The sequence below is a fragment of the Lepus europaeus genome, chromosome 5, assembly GCF_033115175.1.
Source record: "Lepus europaeus isolate LE1 chromosome 5, mLepTim1.pri, whole genome shotgun sequence".
NCBI lineage: Eukaryota > Metazoa > Chordata > Mammalia > Lagomorpha > Leporidae > Lepus > Lepus europaeus.
In genome coordinates, this window is record NC_084831.1 from 60,991,713 (window position 1) to 61,014,204 (window position 22,492).

Consider the following 22,492-nt stretch of genomic DNA (forward strand, 5'->3'; position numbering starts at 1 on the left):
CATGAGAGCATTTCAGGCATGGAAAGCCAAGACACTGTGGCAAAATATGACCTACATGAAATATCTCTGTGAGTGAGATCATAGTGGAAAGAAGGGGCCATCAAAGAAAGAGGTACCTCTCTCTGAAGGGAGGAGAGAACTTCTACCTTGCTTATGGCCCTGTCTAAATACTGATGGAATTTGTGGACTCAGAAGGCCTCCATAGTCATGGCAGCTCATGACAAGAGCATCAGGTGATCACTGACATCATAAATAAGAATGTTAATTGTTAAATCAACAACAGGAGTCACTGTGCACTTGCACCCCATGTAGGACCTCTGTCCTTAATGAGTTCTGCTATGAGAATTAACTGCAAAACTTGTTCTCAAGTGGTATGTTATATGTTGTTTGTGTGTTGGGGGGGTCAAAACTGTTGAAATCTTTACTTAGTATGGAGTTGTTCTTCTGTATATAAAGTTAAACTAAAAATGAACTTTAATGAAGAATGGGATGGGAGAGGGAGTAGGAGGTAAGATGACAGTTGGGGTGAGAGGGCGAGTATGGTCAGAATAACCAGTATATTCCAAAAGCTATACCTTTGAAATTTATATTTATTAAGTAAAAGCTTTCTTAAAAAAAGAAAGACTACTAGATTTGTATTTCATTGTTTTCTTTGTAATGTAGACAGGCAGAGAGAGAGAGAGAGAGAGAAGGCGGGGGGGAGAGGGAGAAAGAGAAAGTCTTCCACCACCTGGTTCACTCCCTAAATGGCCCCAATGGCCGGAGCTGCACCTATACAAAGCCACGAGTCAGGAGCTTCTTCTGGGTCTCCTACATGGGTTCAGGTGCCCAAGAATTTGGGCCATCTCCTACTGCTTTCCCAGGCCATAGCAAAGAGTTGGATTGGAAGCAGAGCAGCTGGGTCTCAAACTGGTGCCCATATGGGATGCTGGCACTGCAGGTAACAGCTTTAACCACTATGCCACAGTGCTGGGCCAGAGAATATTTGCTTCAATTTTTGTTTGGAAGGCAGAGACAGACAGACAGAGATCTCATCTGTTTGTTCACTCCGCAAATCTCTGTAATCTGGAAATTCAATGCAGGTCTTTCATGTGGGCAGCAGGAAGCCAAATAGTGGAGCCATTATGTGCTGTCTCCTAGGGTGCACATAAGCAGGAAGCTGGAATCAGGAGTGGAGCTAGAACTTGAATCCAGGCATATGGATATGGAATATGAGCAACCAAATTGATGTCTCAAACTCTTAAGTCACACAACTGTCCCTGAGAGAACATTTATAACATTGGTTTAGAACTAATGCCTTATCCTAATCTTCGGTTTGATCAGTTATTTTTGTTATTATTACCAGTTTTAACTGATTTCTGATATGTAAACTCAAAGATCACTTTTAAAATGTTTACTCCTTATGAATGTAAAATGAAGAATACATTTTAGACCAGAATTACCATTATATAAGGTACCCTTAAACATACTAATGCATACAAAATACTCAGAACAATATCTTCTAAGACTCAGTCACATCAAGTACCTTTTCTATCCTCACCAAGTCTTGGGATACCTCAGTAGCCAAAGCAGAAGTAAGGAAGTTGCTTAGTAAGCATGAAATCATAGTGGAAGAAATTAGTAAGAGATGTATAAATGCCAGTACTCCAGAGTATACCATTTTGATAGGCTAAATGCCTATTTTTCACATAATTTATCTCTAATTTTCTTTCTGTTTCTGCTGTGTTCCCCCTTAACCTCTCTTTCTTTGTCTCTTTCCTTCTTTTCTTGCAAGAATGAGCTCTGATGATTAATGCTTTCTGATTTCTTATGTCTAAAACATATGCTAAACAACAACTTGTATCTACAAAATTTCTCTACGACACACATTTTGAGGTTTTCATTTTTGTTTCTTTTGAAATGAATACATTTTAGAAACACTCACCTGTCTTCTTGCCATATATAAAAACAGCCCTGCCTGTCAGTAGCACCCACATAATCACATCTAATTTCTTGAAAAATCTTATCTTAGTTCCTAGGAGGAGAATTTATGCCATATATTTTTCTTTCCTTGTATTTACTCTCATTCATAAAGTGACATTTTCTATCTTGCCTTTTGATTCCAGGAGATTTCCTGATTGGAGTCACGCCACCCTAATATTCCGTACCTGAATTACTTAATTCTTTGGAAATCATCTAATGTGTAATCTTAGAAAAGACCTGCTAATGAACTAGAGATTGACACAATAATTGTTGTGCCAAATGGGAAAACATTCGATGGGTGAGGAGTATACATTTCTCTTGTTTCATTTCAATAGTAGCAATCAGGCTTCTCATTAAAATTAGGCACTCAATTGCCTTCTAAATGATTCTGGTGACTTCATTAATCTGTGCTGATGAGTTACCTCTGTAATATTTAATATCTTGACAAAGCAAACCACATATTATCAAGCATGAGTCAACTTTCAGTCAGCCCTCTGATATTTCTGGACACTAGGCATCCATTGATTCGCCTGTATGATGAGGGGTATGTTTTCAGATACAGTTCATGTCCTAAATAGACTGAACACTTGTCTAACATTGAAGACTCCCAGAGGGCAGACAGTGGCAGCTGTAATGCATTTTAGCTCACTTGAAGGAGCACTAAGAAGAGGTGATGAAGCTGCTCATCAACTCTCCCAGGCTCTCAGCTAGAACTCTGTGTTTTAAGGTTGAAGAAGCTGTGCTCAGAGGTTAATGGAATCTGTTTTATCCCTGAGGTGAGAGTTGCTCTCTTGTAGGGATTACATCTCTAAAGAATAATTTTATTGAAACATGTCCAGAAGTTGCTTTATTTATGGAGCCCAATCCCATGAGAATCTCATTCATGATCCTATTGCACTCCTAATTTTTATCTCCAGTCCCACCCTCTCTGTTGTGATCCAGACTCAGCTATCTATTTCTGTTGCGCCACTTGAATACCAAGAGTCAGGCTCAACTTAACAACTTCAAAACCCATTTTATTTTCTTTGTTTCAAACTATGGTCATTCTCTAGGAATACCAATTGTGTATGTCATGAAGTTGAGTTTTTCCCTAAAATATATCTTTTCTTTACCTCATATCCAATTAATGTTCAAGTCTTCATTCTTCCATGTCTTTAAGTTTTCTCTTTCCTCTCCTTTACTGCATTCCTGGCATTTCTTTTATTTATGTCATTATCATCCAAGATGGCTCTTGATAGTTGTCCCCAAAGCACTTGTTTCCTTCCCTAATAATAATCTAAATATTGTTCAGTGGAACACTTTTTTCTCCATATGACCTAAGTAACTCAAGGAATGCTTAGCCAACCCTCAATTTCAGGGACAGCATTGATCTATGTAATTCCAATTCTGTATTCCTTATATTGATGATTAATTCACAAATCTATTTTTCAATATTCCTGTGGATGCAAGGTTAGATCAAGAGAATGTGATTCATTTTGCCAATGAGGTACAAGGGGACAGTTGCTGAGAAATTGTAGCAAAGACTTCTAGGCTGGTTCTATATACTGTGCTGAGGGAAGCCAGCCGGAACACATTCCAGGAGAGTACATCCCAGGGGAGAAAAATGAATCTGCGGCAACTGCAGTAAGCCATCTTTGAAGCCCATGCTATTTCACTACTTCCATTATATGAGCTAAGAAGTTTAATTATTGATAAACTGAATTCGACTTGTAGATTCTCTCATTTGCAGCATAGAAATACTGACAAATCTTCTCTTGTTATAGTTATCACAAAGGTGATATCACAAATATGAGTTCTATGTTACAACTCTGCTTAAATAATTTTGGTTCTTAGAATAGAAAATGATTATCAGTTGTATTTGTTTCTTGACACATGCAACTTCCTCATCTTCAGATTCAGTTTAGTTCCATTCTATTCAACGCTGTCTTGTTGGAACCTATATTATATCCAAATATAGGCAATCTGCAGATAAAGCGCCTCCCCACCCAGTTTACCTACTGAGGCCCTCAGAAAGCTCTCTGCTATGGCTCAGGAGTGCAGAGGAGGATGGCCCAAGTCCTTGGGCCCTGCACCCGCATGGGAGACCAGGAGAAGCACCTGGCTCCTGGTTTCGGATTGTCTCTCTCTCTCTCTCACTGTCCACTCTGCCTGTCAAAAAAAAATACAACAAAAGATTTGTTCTTTCGCCTTTGGTTCATGACTCCCTTCTTGTTAACTTTTATCATACTCTTTTAATGGTTTCTTACAACACTTTCATATAATCTCAGTTCCTCCCTTAAAGACAAGGGCTACCTCCTATTTTCATATTCCCAAATTCCTAGCATTGATGATAGATGTATTGCTTTGTTTACATCATTACATAAGTAGGAAGCTGGATAATTCAAATGGGAAGGTACATTTGATATTAGCCAATCCTAATGGTGAATGAGTGAGGTGATCTACTGACTAATGAAAAATGACACCTGATGTGAAGCTCCAGGTAAAAGAAGCCAAAGCAAGTGAAAATGCCTAAGGTAAGGGTGACTAGAAGATACGTGCAGTTAGAAGGGGCATCTACCTCTCAACACAGCAGAACATTGCTAGAAGATAAATAGGCTCCATATTGGCAACAGTTCTGGAGTTTAAGAAAAAAAATTAAGCCTTCCATGAAGACCACTACAGTGAACCACACATCTAAGGACTTAAAATGTTCATGATCTGATAATATCTGATTTATTCCAACCCCATTTCATGGAAGAAAGAAAAAAATAGGACCAAAATATAGATTTCCCTAACAGATTCCTCAAAGCAGAGTGTGCACTTTTCCTGTGTATTCTTGTGAGCCCTGGTGCACTTAACTTTGTTGCTTTGCAACAGTCTTTATCTGTCTCCCATGAGGCATCAAAGTGCATGTTCTCTGTGTATACAGAGTACCCTTGTCTTTCACATTTCACAGGACCAGGTAATAACTGGTCTTTAGATACTCCCTAAATGGACAAGTAATGAGAAGCATACTTCTGGGAAACAGAATTTGACTCCTGACATCGCTGCCACCTTCAACATGTAGATTCACTCCATTGAATATTTAATAAAGCATTCTGTTCCGAGTTCTCAAATCTGAGAATGCGATGGATGGAGGATCCTAAGGTAGTGGGAAAGGTAAATATATCATAATCACTAGAGAGGGCATAAAGGTCAAGTGAGGAATAATGTTCTGTGTTAAGCCAAAAGGAAGAAGCATTAGTTTGGATGGGGCATATGGAGAGCTTAAACTGAGTGCCCACATATATGTAGGATTCAAGTAGAGAATTAACTGTTGGCTTGGGGATTTGGTTGCAGGGTCCGTGAGCCCTAGTCAAACCCTCACAGCGCCTTGCTCTTTCATTTTGCCTACTTGAACATCACTGTACTTATTAGCCCTGTTAAAGAGTTCTTCTTCAGGACCTGCAGCAAAGCCATAAAGGAAAGGCTTTTCAGACACAGCTTTTTTAAAAATTTTATTTAAGTCTTACAAGTTTCATGTATTTCTTATATACAGATTTAGGAACATAGTGACACTTACTACTCCAGTCTATGCTCCATCTCTTCCTCCTCCTCCGTCTCACATTCCCACTCTTAATTTTTACAAAGATCAATTTCCAGTTCACTTAACAATTGTATAGTTAATCTACACTTAGTAAAATAGTTTAAAAATAGTATGAAAAAAAGCAAACAATAAAAACACTGTTCCTCAATGGAAGAGACAAGGTCTGTAAACAATTATCGAATCTCAAAACGTTTATTTCATGCCAATACATTGCATTTCAGGTACTCTATTAGTTACCTTGGATCAGGGAAAACATATGAGGTCTGTCTTTTTAGAACTGCTTATTTCACTAAATGCAATTGTTTCCAGTTGTGTGCATCTTGTTGCAAAAGACAGGATTTCATTTTTTATACAGCTGAGAAGTTTTCCATAGTGTATATATACCATAATTTGCTTATCTAATCAACAGTTGATGGACATCTGGGTTGATTCATATCTTAGCTATTGTGAATTGTGCTGCAATGAACATGGGGGTAGAGATAACTCTTTCATATGCTGATTTCTTTTAGTTTGGGTATATTCCCAGGAGTGGGATGGCTGGATCATATGATAGATCTGTATTCAGATTTTTGAAGTCTCTCCATATGTTCTTCCACAGTGTCTATACCAGTTTATATTCCCACCAACAGTGGACCAGGGTACCTTTTTCCTCACATCCTCATCAGCATTTGTCATTTCTTGGTTTCTGCACATGAGCCATTCTAACTGGAGTGAGGTGAAACCTCACTGTGGTTTTGATTTGTATTTCCGTGATGGCTAGTGATCCTGAGCAATTTCTCAAGTGTCTGTTGGCAATTTGAATTTCCTCTCTTGAAAAATTTCTGTTCAAGTCCTTTGCCCATTTGTTAACTGTGTTGTTTTGTTGTTTAATTTCTTGAGCTCTTTCTAGATTCTAGATTTTAAGCATTTATGAGTTGTGTAGTTTGCAAATATTTTCTCCCATTGTGTTGGTTGCCTATTAGCTTTGCTGAATGTTTCTTTTGCAGTGCAGAAGCTTCTCAGCTTGATGTGATCTCATTTGTCAATTTTGGCTTGATTGCCTCTGCCTCATCATCTTTTCCAAGAAGTCTTTGCCTATGTCAATGTCTTACTGAGTTTCCCCAATGTTCTCTAATAATTTGAGGATATGAGGTTCTAGATATAGGTCTTTGATCCATTTTGAGTGGATTTTTGTGTAAGGTGTGGGTCTAGCTTCATACTTCTGCACGTGGAGACCTGTTTTCCCACCGTGACAGTTAAAGAGACTGTTGTTCCGCTAGGGACTTATTTTAGCTCCTTTTTCAGATAAGTTGGTTGTAGATGCATGGATTGATTTATGGAGTTTCTATTCTGTTCCATTGGTCTACAAATCTGCGTTTGTGCCAGTACTGGGCTGTTTTGATTATAACTGCCCTGTAGTATGTCTGGAAATCAGGTACTGTGATGCTTCTGGCTTTGTTTTTGTTGTATAATATGGCTTTAGCTATTTGGGGTCACCTATGTTTTCATGTGAACTTTAGCATGATTTTTTTCTAGAGAAGAGTATCACTTGTGTTTTGACTGGGATCACTTTCACACTACACTGATTATGGTAGTATGGACATTTTGATCATGTTGATTATTCTGATGCATTTAACACGGAATATTTTTCCATTTTTAATATATTCTTCCATTTCTTTCTTTAGTGTTTTGTAATTTTTATCTTTGAGATTTTTGACATCCTTGGCTAAATTTATTCCAGGGTGTTTAATTATTTTTGGAGCTATTGTGGCTGGGGCTGATCTTTAGAGTTCTTTCCCAGCCATGACATTGCCTGTATGTATAAAGGTTATTGATTTTTCTGTGTTGAGTTTATATCCTGCCAATTTACCAAACTCTGTTATGATTTACAATAGTATCTTAGTGGAGCTTTTTGGATCCCCTATATATTGGATCATGTCATCTGAAAATGTGGATATTTTGATTTCCTTCTTTCCAGTTTGTATCCCTTAGATTTCTTTTTGTTGCCTAATGGCTCTGGTTAAAATTTCCAGAATTATATTAAATATTAATGATGATAATGGGCATTATTGTCTGGTTCCAGATCATAGGGGTAATGATTTCAAGTTTTCCCCTTTCAATAGAATGCTGGCTGTGAGTTTGCCATGAATTGCCTTGATAATGTTGAGGAATGTTTCTTCTATATCCAATTTGCTTAAAGTTTTCATCATGAAAGGATGTTGTATCTTTGTTGGTGAGATGTTTCCCTTCTAGGCAGCAAATAGATAGGTCTTGGGTTTTGTAATCCATTCAGCCAGTCTGTTTTTTTTTTTTTTTTGTTTGTTTGTTTTTTTACTGGAGAGTTGAGGCCATTTACATTCAAGGTGACTATTGAAATATTGAAAGCAACAACTTGGCCTTGCTATTTTTCCTTAAATATTCCTAATTTCATTTTTATTCCTTTTGTACTTTTACCGGAATATTTTCCACCTTCACATTTTTGCATAATGATGGCTATTTTTCTGTATTTCCCTGTGTAGCATATCCTCAAGCATCTTTTGTAAAGCTGGCCAAGTGGTAACAAATTATTTTAATTTCTGCTTGTTGTGGAAATTCACCTTCATTCCTAAATGAGAGCTTCGCAAGGTTCAGTATTCTGGGTTGACAGTGGTTTTTCTCTTAAGACTTGAACTATATCTCACCAGTTTCCTCTAGCCTGTAGGGTTTCTGATGAGAAGTCAGCTGTGAGTCTAATTTGAGGTCCTCTAAAAGTAATTTGGCATTTTGTTTGTGCACATTTTAGAATATTTTCTTTATGTTTTACTGTGGAAAACCTGAGTGTATATATCATGGTGAAGATCTTTTTCTTTTCCTGTCTATTAGGATTTCTAAGTGCTTCCTCTACTTGGGCATCCCTTTCTTTCTCCAAATTGGGGAAGTTTTCTGTAATTACTTTACTAAATAGGCCTTCTAGTTCATTCTATCTTTCCACACCACAGGTACTCCTAAGACTCATATGTTGGGTCGTTGGACAGTACTCCATAGGCCTCCAATAGTGTTTTTAATTTTTCTGTTTTTTTATTATTTTTTTGTCTGAGTGTAAGATTTTTCTTCTAGTTCAGCTATTCTTTTTTTCTGCCTCATCAATTCTGCTGTTAAGACTTTCCACCACATGTTTATTTGATCTGTTGAGTTTTTCATTTCTAATATTTCACTTTGATTTCTCTTTAATATCCCAATTTAATGGAAAAAGTTTTCATTCGTATCATGTATGCTTCTCTTTAGTTCGTGGATTTGCTTCTGATTGCTTTTGAGTAATCTTGTGATTAATTTTTTTGAATTTCATTTCCATCATTTCCTCAATCTCTTCATCTTCATATTCTAATATTGAAAGCTTGAATTCCTTTGAGAGGGTCATGGTGTCTTTCTTATTCTTATTTCTTGTTTTTAGGCACTTGTTAAGTTTTGATTTTCATTTTCCTGTGATGGCATTTATATTTGAGGCATGCCTTTGTGGCTTAATATAATGTCTGCACTTTCAGTGAATACCAAGTGGTGTGTGGTGGGTGTGGCCAGGGAGCTCTGGTCAGTGCTTAGGGCTGGGGAGAGTATCCAGGGTAACACCCAAGTTTAGCGTGGTAGATCTCAATGCCCCAGTGTTAGCCCCCAGTGTGTTCTGCTCCACTGAATGAACTGTACAGTTTATATCTGCACAGTCTTCACTGTAAGCACAGTTCCCATTGCAATGACCTTCTCTAGGCAACTGAGGAGCTCCAAGCATGTGGAGCTATACCCAGTGATTGCCCGAGGCCCTACCATACCTTCTATCCAGTGATTACCCATGGTCTTAGCACACAATGCTTTCACAATTGCTGGGTGCACAGGTTTTCTCTCTGCCCTGCCAGCCTGTGCAGTCAAAAGAGAAGCAGATATTCCTTGAGACAGGTCTGCCTAGGTTTCTTGCTCCTGAGAGGCTGCACATGCCTCACTGTCCTACATGATTGCCCAGCCATCTCCTAGCCAGGCTCAAAGTCAGTGGGAGTTGCAGATTGTTCCTTGTGCTAGAATTACTGGATCACCTATGTACACCAGAGCCACTGGCTGAATGTTGCTATCTTCCCACCACTACTACTAGTGCTACCAAGAAGATGGAGTCCTGTCTCAGCCAGTTGCTGTGAGTGGGCACAATGTCTTCTGAAGCTCTTGCCCTAACACAAAATTGTGCCCACCCTTTCTCAGCCAGGCAGTGGGCACTGTTTTGGGGAAGTTGGAGTGAGATAAATGTGCCCACTCTACTTCCACTGGGTCCATGGACAACTGCTGGCAACCTCTAGCCACCAGAGCTCCAGTCCAGACTCATGCCAGATTCTCCCTCTGGCTTCATCACCGTGGGTTGCTGCAGTCTGGTCTCAACTCCATCTCCAAGTTGGTTCCCGTTCCAGCTCTCAGCTGCTGTAGTTGTGCTGTGATTGTGTTCATGCTGTGTGTCCGCACCTTCCACACAGGTCCACAGCATTCCTCTTCCTCTTGTAGATTTCCAGTGTGTTTTCGCTCCAGTTCTCCCCTGGGAGTGTACTCCAGACACAGCTGTTTTACATTCAGCTTGTAGTCCTGAACGTGGGATAATGCAGTTACAATGAACAAAGCACAAAAACACCAGAAACAAAATGAAAGTACCTGAAAATTCAAGGTGAGCTTTGAAACAACTTACTTATTATCTGTAGCCCTGTCAAATTCTACCTCCATGTGAATCCAGAGATAGATTCTCCACATAAACTGCCAATCATTAAATTATTTAGAGAATGGATCTGGTGGGAAGCATGAGAATCAGCCTCATTCATTTCTTTTGAAGATGCAGACCTGTTATTTCTGCAATAGATGGCTAAAAACACAGCCTTCAGAATTCGATACATTTGGGTTCCAATCCTGGCTTTGTCCTCTTATTAGCTATGAGAGGTGGGATAACAATCCCTCAAAGATAATCTGTGTCCTGGTCCCCAAAACCTGTGAATACATTTGGTTACTTGTAAAGTGGAATTAAGATAGCAAATGGAATGGTTGTTGCTGATCAACTGACCTTTGTGTGGGGAGATTATCCTGGATTAGCCAGGCAAAACCATTCTAATAAGGTACTTTTAAGGAGAAGAGGGAGACAAGAGAGCCATAATGGGAGGAGATATGACCACAAAAGCAGAGGCTGGAGTGATGAGGTTGTGGTATTTGAGGCTCAAGGAAGGGAACTATAAGCTAGGTTGTGTAGGCAGCCTCTAGAGGGTAAAAAAGGAAGGAAATGGATCATTCCCTACCATCATCCTTGATTTTTAGCCCCATAAGAGCCATTGAGGGATTCTGATCTTCAGAACCATAGGCAAATTAGTTGGTATTTTTTAGGTCCCTAAGTGTGTGGTAGTCAGTTACAGAAGTCATCGGAATTTCATACAGTGGCCATGTGACCTGGGACAGATATGAGATCTCTGGGAGACCCAGTGAATAAAATCACTTGGTGAAGAATAGCTGTACTATAACGATGGGTATCACATAAACAGTACTACTGGACTAATGAGTATTTTAATGGGAGCACTGGATGCAGCCTTTCTCAACCTGCACGCGTTATTTTCTATTTACATGAAGCTCTGAACCCTGAGAAGCTTGGGGCAAAGAAATGCGGCTGGCTCCCGGCAGGCAGAGCTGACCTCCCACTGCATGTCCTCGCGTTAATTGACTGGGGCTTCTGCCGGAACGCTGTGCTGCCTAGTCAAGGGAGTGTTCCCTGCCTTGGAAGCCTAGGCAACTGCATATTTGAAAGTTCCTGGTTTCCTGGGATTGCAAATTAAATGTCAGGGAAGATAGAAATGCTGTGAAAGGCTTCCAAGAAGCAGTGCAATGAATTAAATAAGGAGAAAATTCCTGTTTGGCTCAGGAAGCCCTTTCATGGAATCGACTAATGGATAAGTCTTGGATGATGGCACTTGCCTGGTCTACAGTTCCTCATGGATAATAACGAAATTGGAAGTTGTACCAGATGGAAGCCACATATCCCTTCTCTGCAGTGTCAATCAGGAGTCAGAATAGCCTGGGCTTGTGCCATTGACAAGCTATTTTCCTTCTCTTTGAAATACTATTTCTACATCTGTAACATGGCAGCAACTATGTAAAGAAAGGCACTATGAAATTTAAACATGATAATGATAACTAATGTTTATTGATTGATACACAAGGAACTGTTCCCAGTAGTTCGTATGTTGTATCTTATTTAGTCTTCATAGCAACACTATGAGCCATTCCAGTTTTACAAATGAGAAAACTGAGGCATAGACAGACTCATTTTCCAAGGTCTCACAAGAAGGAAGCAGTGAAAAGTTTTGACTAATGCGTTCAAATATCTCCCAAGTATTTAGTTCTTGTCACGGCTAGAGTTCAGTGCTATGAACTGATGCCTTACATTTACATATATATGCCTTGCAGCTTAGTTGTTATGATTAAGTAGAAGGTCTTCAGAAAATAAAATGTAAGCATTTAAATAGGTTGTATGAGTGAAATGCTATTGTTTCTCTTTCTGTCTTGCACTCTCAGCTTGCCTGGGTGTTTGTACTAGCATTGTGATTCCTGTTTCTCTAATGTGTCCTGAGCTCACAAGGCTGTGAGAGTGATCTTTCTAAAATGCAAATCACATCTTGGCATTCCTTGACTTAAGTCATAAGTGCAATGAATTTATGTTCTGTAATGTATCCTAAACATGATGTGGTTAAGTCCAACTTCCCAACCACTTCCAGAGCTCCATGTCAGCAAATATACTTTACTCAATTCTGTCAAAATATTTGCTGTTCCCTGATCATACATTATACTTTTTAGCTGGGCACATCTGTACATGCTACTATGCCTTGTACCTAGAATACCCTTAGTCGCTTTTTATGACAGATGAACCCTCACTCAGCTTCAAAACTTAGTGCCTAGCCTGGTTCAACATTTTTCTTGAGTATTCAATGCATCAAGTGACTAGTCTATGATTAACATCTTTGTGAAAAGGAAGCATTCTATCTTTTGCTTAGTGGTCTTATTTAGTTTGCTGGATCAGCTGAATTCCCTCACTAATACTGCTTGCTTCTTCCTTTGCTCAAGTAAACCTCCTTGGTCATTTCCTTCCTCACCTTTATCCTTCTGAGTGTAAAATTCATGTTCTTCTGTCCCTGGAGTTCAACTTCTGTCTAAGCTACACCATTTTTCTCCATATTCACAGACAACCATCATGGCAATAACTGTCTCGGCTTCCCTGGTCTCAGGAACTCCTCTTTACCAAATGCTGGAAGTTAGCATCTGGCATTTCACATAAGGAATCTGTTCTTTTGAGAAGCATTTTGTGACCTCTCTAAAAATAGCTGTGCTGTTGTTCCCTAGTTCCTAAGAGCCAGTTCACCAGTTTATCACAGAATCTATCCTGTTGGCATGACCTCTGCATACTGATTTGTATGTAGAGGAGATGAGGCCTCAGGAAAGAAGTCCTGTTCCAGAACTTGCCACTTGGTGTTGTGTAAACCACTTAAATTTCTCCTAACTTAACTTTCCTAATCTAAAAATGGGCATAATAATTAATATTTATACCATCATGAGCATTAGCTAGAATATAAAAAGGGCACAGAATGGTGTCTCACACACAGGAAGAATTAATTTTTTAGCCTATATTATTATCTCAATTCATAGAGACCCTGGACAATTTCCTGGAGAATGGAGATAATAAGGAGGAAGAATAATAGCCTTTTCCTTCTCTAAACTCTTCAGGGACCAAAACTTACCCAACATTAACTACAGTATCAACATGAACTACCCTAATTACCAAGGTAAGAAATGAATATTTGGGGTTATATATTTGTCTTGTTACCATTGCATTAGCATCTTGGGTATCTGGAGTGGATCCTGAACCTTTCTTCTTTCTTATTTAGCCAATCTTTATGATGCTGATGGGTGATTTTGCTGTTTGATGGGCTCTCCAGGCCTTCTGCAAACCTTAAATGTGTTCTTGATGGTGCTCCAATTGACATTTTATCTGGGTTTTGTCAAATCTCTTCTTTGAGGGATAGAACTGGTCTCTTTTAGGTCTTGACTGACTTCTTCCAAAAGTCTGTTTATGTTACTCTTGAAAACTACTGACTGGACAACTGTCTGGGGAGAATGAAATCCTACAGCTCAGTTTGGACCCATAGTCTGGCTTCCTCACACTACTCACCTATTGACACTTCTAAGGTTCCAGCATTTCTTGTAACTAAGAGTTCACATGAGTTATGTGCGGGGATGACTCATGTTTTTCCAAGGGTAGAAACACTGATGACAAGCAGAGCTAGATTTGGATGTTCTCTTTTCTTCCTTTCTAAGCCAATTTATGAATTCTGATGATGCATTTATTGGCAAAGTTTCTCCCTTCTCCTTAATAAGCCCTATTTCTATATGCTTAGAGGTTATCACTGCATCTTTCGAAAAGAGAAGTTGTTTGATCAAGCATCTCAAATTGCTTATTTCCTTCAAATGCTTTTTTTAAAAAAAATGGAAAAGAAAAGAAAATATTTTCTCTAAGAACTGAATATTGATATAGGTTTTTAGTTAGAAAATAACTTGTGGTAAGTATTATTCATTAACATTATCCTTAAAATCCACCTGATACATTCCTATTGTCAAATGTTTTTGTTAAAGGGTTTTATGGCAGGAAATTTTCCAAAAGTGCCTTTATGTAATGGAAAGGAGTATAACTATTAAATTAAAAGCAGCGAGCGCTCACCCAAGAACACCTTCGCTTTTCTTTCCAAAGATACTTTTGAATGCAGCAGAGAAATTCATCTTTTGGCATATGTTTCAATATGTAGATTGTGCAAAATAGAAAACCTCAAGCCAGGGGTCAGATCTTATCTGTAGAAATTACATTCCTCTGTCATTTGTAAATTAGTTAAAAATCAAAATAAAATTTTCCAATAAGTATCGAGTTCTCCAAAGACTTAAAATGCAGTTTCTTGATCTTGGTAATGAAATTGTGAACAGGGCCTTGGGACTTATGATTGCTCAAACAGTTTGGCCAGTGTTCTTTTTTCTAAGATTTGGGGAGAACTATGACCCTTCAATAAAAAAAAAAAAAAAAAAACATGATTAAGTAGACAAGTATATGAACCAGAATTAATAATAATGTAGTTCTATAAAAATTAACAAAGATATTAGGTCAGGAAGTTCTACTTTTGTCTGTTGATCTACTCACTCTTATTCTGGCCTTTAGATATTATAGGATGTTGTCTTCCCTTTAAAAGTGACGTTTTTAGATTTTGAGATCATGGTATTATTCTTGCTCTAGTTTCTTACTTGATATCCTTCATTTAATGTTGACAGGGAACTCAGTATTATCTTCACATCTGTTTTCTCAGGCTTTATGATTAGTCAAGTACTTCAAGGTTTGCATTCCAAGTGTTCCTCCAGTTCACACTTTCATTACTGCCTGACACACAGATTGTTTCAATTACACTAGGTATTCTATTTCAGTGGTCAGCAAACAGCTGATAGGCTAGCTATCTTTGTTAATCAAGCATTATTGGAACACAGCCATCTCTATTGGTTTATGTATGGTCAGTGGCTGCTTTGGCACTACAGTGGTACAGTAGAGTAGTCACAGTCTAAAATATTTAATATCTGCATCTCTGCAAAAAAAAAAATGTCTGTAACCTCTGTTCCAGTTTAGCTTGCATCACTTGGGTAATCATAAATGGCTTTCCAAATGATTTTCTTACAACACCAGTCAAATGATTTTCATTACAATGCCAACAATACCAGTCAAATGATTTTCATTACAACACCAGTCAAATCAGCATTGATTCAAAAGGGAAAAAATATCCCAAGATTATCTTAAAGCTTTCAAGATTCTTTTCCTTCTTAAAAATTTATTTATGCGGGCCAGCGCCGCGGCTCACTAGGCTAATCCTCCGCCTTGAGGCGCCTGCACACCGGGTTCTAGTCCCGGTTGGGGCACCAATCCTGTCCCGGTTGCCCCCCTTCCAGGCCAGCTCTCTGCTGTGGCCAGGGAGTGCAGTGGAGGATGGCCCAAGTGCTTGGGCCCTGCACCCCATGGGAGACCAGGAGAAGCACCTGGCTCCTGCCATCGGATCAGTGCGGTGCGCCGGCCGCAGCGCGCCAACCGCGGTGGCCATTGGAGGGCGAACCAACGGCAAAGGAAGACCTTTCTCTCTGTCTCTCTCTCTCTCACTGTCCACTCTGCCTGTCCAAACAAAAAAAATTATTTATGCATTTATTTATTTAGCAGAGTTACAGAGGGAGAAACAGAGAGAAAGGTCTTCCATCTGCTGGTCACTCACCAAATGGCCATATTGGCTGGAGCTTGGCTGATCTGAAGCCAGGAGCAAGAAGCTTCTTCTGGATGTTCCACATGGGTGCAGGGCCCAAGCATTGCCATCTTCCACTGTTTTCCCAGGCCACAGCAGAGACCTGGATCAGAAGAGGAAGAGCTAGGACAGGAACTGGTGACCATATGAGATGCTGGCACCTCAGGCAAAGGCTTAGCCTACTGCACCACAGCTCAGGCCCCAAAGCTTAGAATATTCTAATCCTTCAACCCAGATTACCTATGACCATTCTTTGACACAACTTTAGTAATTAGAGACACAGATATGAACAAAATAAGTCATATTCTGGTCTTCGCAGCTTTTGTTCATTATTCTAGAAGATCTGGAATACATGATATTTTGAATTGAAAAACCCGGGGTTAATTGCACTTTCTCTGATACAGTGGTGAATGATCTTGGACATAATTTTTAAAGTATTTATTTACTTATTTGAAAGTCAAATTTACAGAGAGGCAGAGGCAGAGAGGGAGAGAGAAAGATTCCATCTGCTGGTTCATTCCCCAAATGGATGCAATGGCCAATCTGAAACCAAGAGCCAGGAGCTTCTTCTGTTCTACCACATGGGTGCAGAGGCCCAAAATCTTGGGCCATCCTTCACTGCTTTCCCAGATGTATTAACAGGGAGCTGGATTGAAAGTGGAACAGCTGGGAATTGAACCAGTGACCCTACAGGATGCTGGCATTGCACTTAATGGCTTTAGCTGTTATGCCACAGTATTGACCTCCAATCTTGAACATATAGATTACTTCTGGGGGCTGACACCATGGCCTAGTGGAAAAAGCCACCACCTGTAGTGCCAGCATCCCATATGGGCACCGGTTTGAATTTCAACTGCTCCACTTCTGATCCAGCTTTCTGCTACGGCCTGGTAAAACAGAAGATAACCCAAGTGCTTGGGTCCCTGCACCGAAGTAGGGGACTTGGAAGGAGCTCCTGGCTCTTGGCTTTGGATCAGCACAGCTTCAGCCATTGTGGCCATTTGGGTAGTGAACCAGCAAGTGGAAGACCCCCCCCCCCACCTCTACCTCTACCTCTACCTCTACCTCTACCTCTGCCTCTGCCTCTGCCTCTCTGTAACTCTCCCTTTCAAATAAATAAATAAATCTCAAAAAAAATACTTCTCTAACCCACAAGTGGAGAAGTTCTCAAATGTGGAAGAGGATACTTGCCACACAGAGTTTTAGGATTTAAAAAGTTCCATTGTATCCATAATTAGAAGGTGCTATTATTTTTTTAAATTTTATTTAATGAACATAAATTTCCAAAGTACAGCTTATGGATTACAATAGCTTCCCCCCCATAACTTCCCTCCCACCCACAACACTCCCCTCTCCCACCCAGAAGGTGCTATTATTAATAACATTTTCATTAATTCAAACACAACTCCTTTATAGGTTAACAAAGTAAACAACTGAGAGGCATCAGCTGACTCCACCAACATTTAGTCCAGGCAAACCTAGAAAAATATCCAAATTTCAGGTCTACTTGTTTTCATTTCATCCACCAAATACAGCCTGAATTTCTGCTCTGTAGTGGGTACCAGGCAAGGTGGCAGGGGGTTTGAACTGAATGAAACATTTCCAGCCCTGCTGTCTAGGAACATCCAGTCTAATACAATGTGATTGTCAAATATATTATGTATTTTGTTTTCAATTATTATTTTTAAAGAAAATGTGTGTTGCTAAGTACCTTTTATAGATGGGTTGTTTCTAAGTTTCTTTAAAAGCAAAAGTACCAGGTATAGCTAGAAGTGGCACATTTTATGAAACTGGGCCAACAAGAGTGGGTGTTTGTTTTATTTTGTATTTCCTGATCTATACTGAGGAACCAGTCCATTCTAATACAGTGATTATTCACTTCCGGCATCATTGTCACCTTTTGACCTTATTACAGCTTCCATTCCCATGTAGCGGTTTCTATTTTTCTTTACCACCTCCTTTCACCATTATCCATATCTGGTAATCTGATAATCAAGTAATTAATAAATGTTTATTGTTTGGATAAAATATGTACTAAAAAAGTAAAGATCAAAGGAAATAGAATATTATAAATTAGATAAGAATGACAATGACTATTCTTACTTTTTTTACCATGGTCTTGGCATTTTATATGTTTCTAGTCATAAAAATATTGCCATATTGGAATTATTAAATTTATTTCACAAGAAGAAAATGAAGGCTCAGCAATATTATTTGGCCATGTTCATTCACTTGTTAAAAGGCTACAATGGATACTAGCGTAGATCTGTCTGAGCTGAACTAAAAGCTCGTACACTTTCAGTGGTGCAGCATCTCCTATGAAAAACAGAATAATGGTCCTGCCAAATGCCCGCATCCTGATTCCCAGAAAATGTTAATGTGTTAACTTCATGGCAAAAGGGAATTACATGAAATTATCCTGAATTATCTGAGCAGTCTTATGTAATCACAAAAGTCCCTTAAAAGGGAATGAGGGAGGTAGAAGGGTAAGACACAGAGTTTTGATGTGAGAAGAGCTCAACCTTCATTTGCTGGCTCTGAAATTGGGGAATAAGGACACCTGCAAATGCATTTCCTAGTAAGGAAATAGGCTCTCTTCTACACTTTCTTGAAACTCCACCCTACTGACACTTTGTAACAGCAACTCAGTGAAATGGTTAATTTGATTTGCTTCTCTGGATAACCAATACTCACTGTGAGAGCTATGTCAGACATGTGACTTATAAGTAAAATGAGATTATGAATGTACATGGTTCAAGTCACTGAAGTTTAAGCAATCTGTTATGGAAGCAATAGAAAACTAATATACCATCTCTCTAGGCACAAAATGATTTTAAAATACATGCAAGGAAATGATTAAGGGCTATATTTTATCATCCTGTTGGAAAGACCTTCAGAGGATCAGAACTCAGGAAAAGATATATTTGGTGTATGAATCAGATTTCATGTAGAAATGAAGTATTGTAAGGCTGAATTTAAATCAAGCCTTATTAAAACAGAATGTGATGTATATTATGGCCAGAGTTATCTTATATCTGAAAAGAAAGAAGAAATGGTAGCAGGAAAGAAACACACACAAAAAAGGAAACAAAATAAACAAAAAAAAATCTTTGGATTGTGTGCCATTAAAAAAGAAAGTCAGTAGTAATGCTTTATTTTTCTAATTATTGAGAAGGAAGCAGCATGAAAACATAAATAATTGATAGGAAGTATCTGTTATCATTCCTTTCAGTTCTGGATTTTTGTGTTTAATTAATACACAATGTAGAAGATTTTCTTTCCTCTATGCCTTATCTGGGAAATTATTTCAACTTTTTGAATAATAAATAATATAAATAGGCTTCTTGTAGATCTTGCATTCATTCTTGAAAATAATAGACAGATCTGAATTATTTATAAAGTCAATTAGTTTTACAAAGACAATGAATGGCAGGAAATCATGAAGGAGGGCTTTACTGGTAATTTAATTCTCAAAAATTGTGAAAAAAAATCTGTCAGCTTTTAATCCTTAACAATAAAACTGAGAAACAGATTAATAAAAAAAAAACTCTTGAAAAGAAGGCTGGCTTGGTGGGACTTTTATTTGTGGGAAAATTGCAGGCAAATCCTGTATTACAGTACTATTGATGAGGCCCTAATTCCAAAGACAATTTTAGTGAATGAAAATGATTCATAGGGCCAATGTTGTGGCATATCAGGCAAAGCCCCTGCCTACAAAGCCTTCATCCCATATAGGCACCAGTTTTTGTCCTGGCTGCTCTATTTCTGGTCCAGCTCACTGCTAATGACCTGGGAAAAGCAGCGGAAGGTGGTTCAGGTGTTTGGGCCCTTGCCAGCCATGTAGGAAACCTGAATGAAACACATGCTCCTGGCTTTAGCCTGTCCAGCACCAGCTGTTGAGGCCATCTTGGGAGTGAACCAGTGGATAGAAGATCTCTCTCTCTCTCTCTCTCTCTCTCTGTGTGTGTGTGTGTGTCCCTCTCTTTCTGCAAATCTTTCAAAATAAAAAATTTTTAAAGGCATTCATAGTCCAGAAAGTTCAAGTATGTGGTCCTATCCTTTTCTGTGGAAACGAGTAAATGCTGCCAATAAACAACAGTGATAAGGTGGAAAAGAGTTTAACTTGTGGTGTCCGAATATTGGATTGCAACAGACAAAAGTGGAGTTTGAGACAAAGGCAAAAAACATGCTTCTCAGTTGACTGGTTCTGGCACACACTGGCAAGGCTAACACTAGTGGGGAGATGGAGTCAAAGCAGCCAAGGCATATGTAACTAACACCTCCTTCATGTTTCTCCTTTTCTTTCTTTCAGAAGAAGAAAACAATAGAGAGGGAAAGAGAGAAGGTGGTCAGGAGGGAGGGAGGGAGGGAGGGAGGGAAGGAAGGAAGGAAGGAAGGATGGAAGGGAGGGAGGGAGGGAGGGAAGGAAGGAAGGAAGGAAGGAAGGAAGGAAGGAAGGAAGGGCAAAAGAAAAGGGAGGAAAGAGATGAGGAAAGGAAGGAAGGAAAAAGTTTTTCCTAATGCTTGATAATTGTTTCCTAAATATCTAATATGCATTTGACAGTTTGGCTTAATGAATTCCAGATGAGAGACTGAAGGTACAGAGCATTTTCATGTTTAGTGATCAATTTTTGTTCTAATCTCCAGGGGCTCCCTTTAGACCATGGCTTGCAAACCAGTGTAAAAGTGTGTTATTATATCAATAGTATTTTGAAATATATTCTAGGAGGAAAGCTGAGTGCCAAAGGCTATGAAGTAGAAGGCCTGAACTCCTGTCACTGAACTCCTAATATTTTTTTATTTTGTTGAATTTTAAAGAGAAATAATTTCATCTCAATTAGAATATTCTTTAATTTATCTGTCCTAACATAGGGACCACTCTTCTGAGTTTAAGAAAATACCTAGGATTATGTTTTGCAATAACAATGTTTTGCACTCTTTCATATCAATAGAAAACTTTGATTGATTGGGTGCTGATTTTTTTTTTTAATTGGGACAGTGAAACAAGCATGGATGGGGAAAAGGCTATAGGTACAAATTTGTACTCAGTGAAAAGTAAATTCTCTACTCTGCAAGACCCTTGGACTACCTCCCAATGACAACTGATGTTTTCAATTTCTTAATCAACCTCGTAGAAATAGTATGTTTACACACAAACTACTTATTAATCTCTTTTACATGTTATTTTGACAATGGACAGCATAATATAATCTGCTTTTCTTAGTTAACAGTGCAGTTCAGAGGTAGTTTGATATTATCATTTGTAGATTTTTTCTCACATTTATCAACAAAGGCAAACAGTCCCATTTATTAGGAGTATCATAATCGAACTAAATCTATTGTTAAGTATTTATAGTATTTCCAGGATTTTAATATCACAAAGTCATACATTGAAAATTCTTGAGCATATGTGTTTGCAAACATGTGAGTATATCTGTGAGATATATTCATAAAAGTAGACCAGCATAACTAAAATGAACACATGTTTAATCTTTTAATAAATATTTCAGAATTGTTCTTCAAGAATAATGTACCAATTTCCACCCCAATTATGTGCATCTAAGAATACTGCCCCATCATAGTACCTGTAACATGATATTGCCATTACTAATTTGACAGGAATAGAATGAATACCCATTGCTCTGAGTTGTTGTATTAGACATCCATTCAGTAAATAATTTTAAAGAAACAGTTTCAATAAAAGCAATTATGAGGGAAATTTTTTTCCAGTTATCTATTGCTATCAACGACTACTCCAAAACTTAGTGACTTATGACATTTTATGACTATTTTATCTCATGGTTCAATAGGTTAGAATTCAGCTAGAATACAATGGGCACACTTTATCTCTGTTCCATGATATCTGGGGCCTCAGCAAGGATAAATCCAACGGTCGGGAACTGGGATTACAGGAGTTGGCCAGGGATTGATCTCTGTCTCACTCTCTCCCTTCCTCATCCCTAGCCCCCTCTATACACATAAAATTCTGTATTTGGCCAGTTTTGGGCTTTCATATAAGCCAATTAAAAACAAAACCTAATGGTTAGAACTTATTCATCGGTGTTTTACAGACTTTATCTCTTTTAAAGACATACCTTGTAAATATCCCTATAATTGTGTTAATTCCAACGTTTGTGGAAAATTTTATTTATTATATTGAGCCTGAAAACAAGGTTAGCTAACACAGAAGACTATGGTATTAATCAAATGAAATCACCCATTGCATTCAGAATGAACTAGGTGACTAGCTTTCCCCAACTCATACTAGGTCTTCTCTACATAGCTATTAAGAATAAAATCATTTTCTTTGATTAAATGCAGGCCAGAATTTATATCAAATTTGAATGGAAAATGAAGTCTTTTCAGTAGTGCTAATATTTTACTTCCCAGCAAATCTATTACTTGTCTTCATTTGGACTGTGTTCTAATGGTATCACAAAGAAAATAATTATGCCTGGTCTTTGAGTTTAAGGGAGTTATTTTTTTTTTAATTTTTTACAAGTGACATTTGAAATGAGAGCAAAAAGAATAGGAATGAAGTAGGCAAAGAGCACCAGTATTGAAGATGGAGCCTGAAAGAGAAAGTAGTCTTGGGAGAAGAGGATGACAGACAGGGAATGGATTTCAGATAAAGGCAGAG

The 22,492-nt window shown here is 38.5% G+C and overlaps 1 long non-coding RNA gene across 1 annotated transcript in view; it reads left to right on the plus strand.

The window, feature by feature from the left end:
• LOC133760797 (uncharacterized) overlaps positions 1–10,068 on the plus strand; it is a 53,318-nt gene extending 43,250 nt beyond the window's left edge. Inside the window, exon 3 of the long non-coding RNA XR_009866003.1 lies at positions 10,019–10,068. This is a non-coding gene — a long non-coding RNA (uncharacterized LOC133760797). The remainder of the gene's footprint in view (positions 1–10,018) is intronic.
• The last annotated feature ends 12,424 nt before the right edge of the window (positions 10,069–22,492 follow it).